Raw genomic sequence first — 7726 nt, 5'->3', positions numbered from 1 at the left:
ATATTTAGTCAACTTGACCGTTGGCTCTGTACTTGGTCTGCTCTTTTCTCCACTACACCAACTCTCAGAAAATAGCCGATCTACAAACTCACAACGCCCCCAGCGCGAGGCATTGTGAGCTTGTAGATCGGCAATTTTTTTCGGGTAATGTTCCCCATCACACAAAGATTTGGCGGACCCCCTGTAGTTTAAGACCCCTGTTCTCTTTCGCAGGTCATCTTTAGCTTCACGTAGGGTACAGCATTGGTACATGTTCATTTACAATGCTGTATCCTTGGAAACCCCTCTCATAGCCTATTTCAGATCTTCAAGTGATGTGATGCATTGTGAGCTTGTAGATTTGCTATTTTCACAATATTTGAAATATCCCTCCCTATAAATGTACAATATATGAAATCTAGTGGAGTGAAGGTATACAAAAATCTAGATACTGAAGTAAATTAGAGATGCAAAGGGCTGGTTGGGCTCTATGTTGCCCATGTGTGTTTTAGTGACTTTAGTGACTGGTAGTCAGTATGCAAGTGTGTTTTATGGACTTCTGTCTGTGTTTGTCAGTTTGAAGCATGGGCCTCTTGGCAGTGCATACTTGCTAAAGAGACTTTGTCTCAATGTATTTTTACTGGTTAAATAAATGATATATAAGGGGAAATGTCATTTCATATTTATTGATTAGCTATAATGGGCTATTTTTTATTGTATATGGTGAAATGAGTTAAAAGGCTATCTACAACAATCTCATTGTGGCTCATTTAACTTGGCCATCACTTTGTTGTGTTCATTTGAATGGATGATGGAATCCCGCTTCTAAATCTGTCAGATGAATCACGAGGTCGCTTGCCAAGCTTGTAGATGTGTTATTATTTGGCAATACAGTAGATACTACTGTCCTGCAGGGTATAAAGTATTCTTGTGCCTCCTTAAGTGCAACCAGCGGCCCTTGTCATGAAAAGATGACACACACACACAATTTGATGTGAGCTATGTGTTAATTTTGTGTCTCTCTCTCCCCCTCCCTCTCCCGCTCTCTCTCTCTCCACAGTGCAGAGGACAAGGAGAGGACACCAATTGGTAAACTAAATACACACACACATACACATACACACACACAGAAGGAATAAGGACGTGTGAGAGAGAAGAGAGCTTTCAGAGTAGAGCCATGCTGTGCCGTGCAGACAGGTGGTCCGAGGTGGTGACGACCGCCACCCGGGCCAAGGACATGGACAACGCCTCCTTCTCCTCCTTCAACGTGGACGACGGCCTGACCAGTCTGCAGTGGCTGGTCAGCCCACTGCCCTGTGACTTCTCCCAGCCAGGCCCCGGACACCACCGCCAGCCACCTCCTGTCTTCAGCTGCCGCCAGCCGGTGAGTTCTCCTGAGGTGTCCCCTCTGGCCGCGGACCCCGCACCCACCAGGACCACGCCGGTGGCCTGCATCCGGACGCAGCAGAGCCTCCCTGGCATCGTGCTCCACGGCGCCCCTGGCAAGAAACCGCCTTACACATTCCCCATGATGATCTGCATGGCCATGCAAGCCAGCGGGAAGAGCAACATCCCAGTCTCCTGCGTTTACCAGTGGTTCGTGGACAACTTCTCCTACTTCCGCCACCACGCCAATCCTGACTCCTGGAAGAACAGCGTCCGGCACAACCTGTCCACCGTTAATGGGTTCATCAGTGTCTCTCGACCGGAAGACAACACAGGTAAGGGAGGCTTCTGGACGGTCGACCCGCAGTATGCCGAGCGCATCCTTCTCAAGGCTTTCAACAAGTGGATGATGTCCGTCCAGGATGACCCGACACTGCAGAGACCACCCGAGTGGGGCCCACTCCTGCAGAGCCCTCCCCTGCTGAGCCCTCCCCTGCAGAGCCGTCCCCTGCAGAGCCCACCCCTGCTCGTGCCGCAGCACCTGATCAGAGGCCTTGATGAAGCCACCAGCGTGGAACAGAACCAGCCAGGCAAGGAGATCGGCAGGCTCAAGAGGAAGAAGCGTCCAGACTCTACAGCTAGCGTGGCCAAAGTCCCCCGTCGATCCAGCTCCCTGCGGCTTCATGCTGAAGAACGGAAAGAGTTGGACGGCCTCCTCGACTGGATCTTGAGCAGGGAGCTCAGTGCGGACCACCCACTCCCTCCTATCCAGCAGCGCCAGGATCCAGAGCTCTGCAGTGTTGCTACCGCCGCTGTCTCCTGTGCGCCTCCTTCCCCTCCTAGCTGTGCCTTGGGTTGGCTCCCACAGAGTCCGTTCGTTCACCACCAGCTCCTTGGTTCTGGCTTGAGCGGGGAGCTGAGTCTACTCCTTGGTTCGGCCTTGAGGAGTCTTGACAGCGGCTCGCCGCTGAGTAGTACCAGCCCCATAGAGGACGACCAGACGGTCAACTTCGACTGGGGCTTGGACTCGGACTTCCTCGATCCGGCCTTGAGCGGGGACCTGAGTCTGTACAGCGGGGAGACGCTGAGCAGCACCAGCCCCGTAGAGGACGACTTGGACTTCCTCGACTCGGCCTTGAGCGAGGAGGTGGTGGTGAACGTTGACTGGGACGCCTTCTTTGAGACAGCTTTGAGCGGGGAGCGTGGGGACAGTGTGGACAGCGGGGAGCCGCTGTGCTGAGCCCCAGGTAAGTGGATGTTGGAGATGATTGGACCTAACCATGGAACAAAGACCATATACAAGGGAAGTAAGGTACCCATATATGGGGCCGTCAGAGATCCCCATACAAGGACCCGATCTAGGTCACTCGAGACTAATGTCATGGACACTGCATGGAGACCGACATCACCACAGCTGATGTCACGGACAGAACACGCCGTACAAGGAGATATGCACGCTCCATATAAGGTCTAGCAAGAGCGTGGTGATGTCAGGAGAGTGACACTGCACCCCTCCGGAGAGAGGAGAGGAGAGAAGACGAGAAGAGAAGAGAGGAGAGGAGACGAGAGGAAATATGACGAGAGAAGAGTGGAGTGGAGAGGAGAGGAGAGGAGAGGAGAGAGTGGAGAGGAGTGGAGAGAGGAGAGAAGAGGAGAGGACCGAAAACGAGGAGAGGACAGGACAGGACAGGACAGGAGTTCATCGCCACAACTGAATACTTTAGCTCTCAGCTGAAGGCGACAAGCAAACAAGGTACTGTATAATTATTTAGTTTTTTTATTACTTTCTATTTCTTGTTAAGTGAGGTGATATTAACTTTAAAAACCCCACAGCACATCCCAACCCAATATTATGCTGTTGTTGTTGTTTTAAATGTGCAAATGAATAATAATAAACTTTGGTTGAGATTAATTGATTGCAGCAAGCACAGGAGTGAGGAGTCCCTTCTGACTGGTCACAGAGGTCCCCCCAGTTGAGCTGGGTTAGTTGAGACCTACTCCTAACCGCTGCTGGTGCGTGTGGACGTGTTTCTAGGAAGGATGGACGACCGTAGCATGAAGGCAGCTGCCATTACCTTACCAGTGAGCCTGGCTCTTCAAGTGGATGCACGTTGTAATGCTGGGTCCCAGGTTTGTATCCCCCACTGGTAAGTCACTTTGTTGTTTATTTGTCTAGATTGCCTTGGTACTGTAAGCAAACACGTTTGTTTTGTATGTACTGTATGTGAAGCACTTTGTAAACCTGCTTTTGAAAAGTGCTACATAAATAAAGTTTATTTACATGATAAAATGCAAAAAAAAACTAAAAAACTAAAAACCAAAAAACATAAAAAATATATATATATATATTCTGTATCTGTATCTGGTCTGTCTGTCTGTCTGTCTGTCTACACACACACACACACACACACACACACACACACACACACACACACACACACACACACACACACTCTAAACATTATGGAGCGTCTGGGTGTGGTAGAGGTAAAACACTGTCACACCACGCAGGTAGCTGGGTTCAATACCCAGCAGCAGCATTGCCTCCAGCTTGGCTGGACGCTCCAACAAACACAATTGGCTACAGTGTTTGCAGGTGGGAAGCTGGTGATGGATCAAGTGATCATGTTCTTTTTGCTGCACTGCAAAAGCTGCTGATGCACATCAAGGTTGTTTTAGTTCTGAATTTAGTTTTGACTTATGTTTTCAGTTTAGTTGTAGTTTGTTTTTAAAGTGGCTTTGCTAGTTAAGTTTAGTTTTTAGTTTTGGAAAAGGCTTAGTTTATTGTTTAGTTTTTTATTAGATGTAGTGTTGGTTCTTTATTGTAATATGGGGTATTTGTCAGGGGTGAGATTCAGAAAGGTCATAAAAGGTATTGTGTAATAAAAACATAACATTTTAAAAGATGTATTCACAGTTGAAACTGGTACAGTACTAGTCTTATGTAAGACTAAAAGTAAGGATATTTTCTTTTTTTAGTTTGAATTAGTCTCAGTAAGGATATACAGTTTCAATTAGTTGTATTTTTTTACCCTAGTTTTTGTTTCAGTTACTAAAATGTTTTTTCAATTAATGTTTTTGTTATTTCACTAATTTTAGTTAACTATAATAACCTTGATGCACATAGCAGTTTATAGCAGCAACAGGGACTGCAGGACACTTGGGGACAGTTGGGAATTGGCAATTACTAAATTGGGTCTCCTCCCATGATTGTCACCTTGCCGTGGTGGAGGAGCTTGTGTTATCCCAGTGACCCAGAGAGCTCTCCTGGCAGGTCCAACCATGCCAGACAGCTCAAAGGGCAGGGGTCAGACTAAGGACAATCGCTAGTCCTCCATATTGGGGGTTGGGAATGAGGTTCACAACCTCGTCCCTTAAAACAAACATGTTACAGAAATCATCACAAGAAACCAAAGCACTCCAGAGGACGTCCAAGGAGACACCAGCCACAACAACACCTGTGCAAGGTAGTAGCAGTGGTGGAATATTGTATACTTAAGTAAATGTAGTAATACCACAATATAAAAAGACTCTGTTACAAGTAAAAGGCTTGTATTCAAATTTTTAACAGAAACAGGTTTGTAAGCTATGAGCCACTGGCATCAAAGCAGCTTGCAGAGGTGCTTGCACTGAAGGTCTTGTCCAACCTTTTAAAGATCAGTTTTATTGGTCAAGTTCGTTTATTTCTATATCTGACTGCATGTCTGCTTTCTTTCTTGATTTTCTCAGTATACTATTTGACATGTCATACTGTACTGCTGTTTATATAGTGCTATTCTCTGTGTCATGCAGGAGCTGGTTGCCACATTCATCTGGCTTGAAGACAGAAATAAATAGTCGTTGGTCCACCTGGCTTTTCCCTGCTAGCCTGGTCTAACTTCCATGCTGGCCACCAGGGGGCGCCCTGTTCTCTGTGCACATCATCAACCTGAGGAAGGTAGGGGTGGCTGGCTGAAAATAATAATCGTGTTAAACAGTATTACTCATATATTAACGTATAATCACTGGTATATTGGTCTAAATGGGGTATAATGTTGAAATATAACATCAAGATAATTGTTTTTTCCCTTTGCCTTTCCCACAATCCCCCGGCCCCTACACACACACACACAATTTATTCTGTATGATATTGTTGAATGTATAAAAGTGTACGTTTTATGTAACCATACTCAAATGTGGGCCGTAAATATTGCAGTTACTAACATTCACCAAACTCAATCGTGTGTGTGTGTGTGTGTGTGTGTGTGTGGCAGTATTGTGTTGTACTGGTTCTCCAGGATAATTACCCTGTGGGGTCCCATCTCCTTCAACCTTATCATCGCCATCTTCTACCCATACAACTCTGGACAAGGTAACTATACTAGTACTAGTAGTAGTGCTGTTACTTCTGTTATTGCTGTTACTTAACAGTAATAATAACCCATTCCCAATAATCACCTATTCTCTGTTTTGGACTCTTCTTTTTCATTATGGAAACTAAAGGGAATTTCCTGTTTTCAAGATCTCTACCAATATATTATCTAGTTTTACATTTCTGTCGAACAAATATACCCTGCCAAGTTCACATTTGTTTAGTTATTTTCAGGTACGACACTATGTATAATAGATAGATGGCTTTATTGTCATTCAACAATACATGAAATGCGTAATTGAATGAAATTCTGTTCCACTGGCTTACTATAATCTAAAACAAGGTGGTGTTTGTGGTTAGTTTGTAGACTAAACTACATTACCCATTAAGCATCTGGGAGCAGGTAGTAACAGTGATGTGTAATGTGTTTCCAGTGAGTTCGGTGGGGAACAATGGGAAGTTCATCCTGGGATACAAGGTCATACATGCTGATTAAAGTGGAGCTGCTGTACCATCTAGCCTACGTCCTGACCTCCACCCTGACCTCCACCCTGTGTGTCCCCAAGCTGTTCTACAGCATGCTGTTCTACAGCATACTGGCACACACACACACACACACACACACACACACACACACACACACACACACACACACACACACACTGACGTCATTCAGAACTCCTGATGTTGTCCCTCAGATCTGCCTACCTCCATGACGGATTGCCCACAGCATGTCGGAACCACATCCAGGTATTAAATACATTCTGCTGGCTTGGATTCAGTCGCTGGAGATGACAGAGGAAGCTGCTGCGATTGATTGATCAGATTAGTGACTGGGCGGGGTCTGGCGTTCAGAACACAGAACAGTTTGGAGGCAGTATGAATGGACATTTGTCTCGGATGGATTATTTTAAAGCATTTATTGGCCTTAACCTCTAAAACTGTCTGTGTCGCTCCCCTTTGACCGTTCACCTTTAACTCTCAAAAGGTGGTATACAAATTTTCACGATTGTTCTAAAATAGCAGATCTACAAGCTCATAGCACGGTACGAGGTGACGCGCTAGGAGCTTGTATATCTGCTATTTTTGAATAGCCAAAGTATAAAATAATGGTTAAAGTAGTTAAAATGATTTATAGCTAAAATGACAGATGCTTTCCTGGTTTTAATGGGTTAAATACAAATAGCTCTATATTCCCCTAGTAATCATTGCTACAGACTAGTGTTTGTTAAGTAACAGGGGTCTCCCCATCTCTCCAGCTCTTTAGTAAACAGAAAAAAAAATTTCAGGTCAGGATACAAATTTCCTCCAATGGAGGAGAGAGAACTCATACAGGATACAGATTAAATAAATGAAATTGGAAGTAATGAAACTAACAAAACAAACGCTGAGAGAATTGGGATTAGAACTAGATCAAATTGAAGCTGATCCTGATTGGATGAAATTGGCAACCAACCTGAAAATTACTTTCTGTTTACTAAAAGATGGAGGGACGGGAGACAGAATATAGAGCTTTTTAACAAAACAAAGAAAATCAGTTACAGCAGCTTTAATGTAAACTTCCTTTATCACGGAGATAACCAAGTCTATTCAAAGTCTATTTATATGCTGTTGTTGGTTACTTGTTGGTTACTTTCGCCTGTTTCTACCTACACTATACACTATGACTATGCACACTTGACCAGCCCTGGAGTAGAAGGCCAGGTCGGATGTTAAGTCATCATTATACTGTCTTTTATATTATATTGTTACTGTTTTTGTTACTAGTGTTACTACTTTTCTGTACTTGTTCTCTGCCCATACCTGTATCTTTGTTTAATCCTTTCAATTACTAACTATAACACTTAAAGCCTCATTATGTAACTATTCTTTTATGAATAAAATGTATTTTTATATGTATGGTAGAGTATGTTAATACAATATAACTTATACAATTGGGGTTGTATTTTGTCTCCCTGCTCTTCATTGAGACATTGAGATTGTGTCAAAGGTCATGTTGGACCTGATGGT

The 7726-nt window shown here is 44.5% G+C and overlaps 1 long non-coding RNA gene across 1 annotated transcript; it reads left to right on the top strand.

Moving 5' to 3' along the window:
* The first annotated feature begins 4602 nt into the window (after window positions 1-4602).
* On the top strand, window positions 4603-6667 carry LOC308102515. The gene is made up of 4 exons (XR_013934666.1): window positions 4603-4832; window positions 5158-5302; window positions 5619-5716; window positions 6151-6667. It is a non-coding gene; the product is annotated as an uncharacterized lncRNA (long non-coding RNA).
* Window positions 6668-7726: the final 1059 nt, after the last annotated feature.

The sequence above is a fragment of the Gymnoscopelus braueri genome (assembly GCF_963280865.1).
Source record: "Gymnoscopelus braueri genome assembly, chromosome: 16".
Lineage (NCBI taxonomy): Eukaryota > Metazoa > Chordata > Actinopteri > Myctophiformes > Myctophidae > Gymnoscopelus > Gymnoscopelus braueri.
Note: the sequence above shows the minus strand (reverse complement) of the source record. Positions and strands in the feature narration are given on the sequence as shown.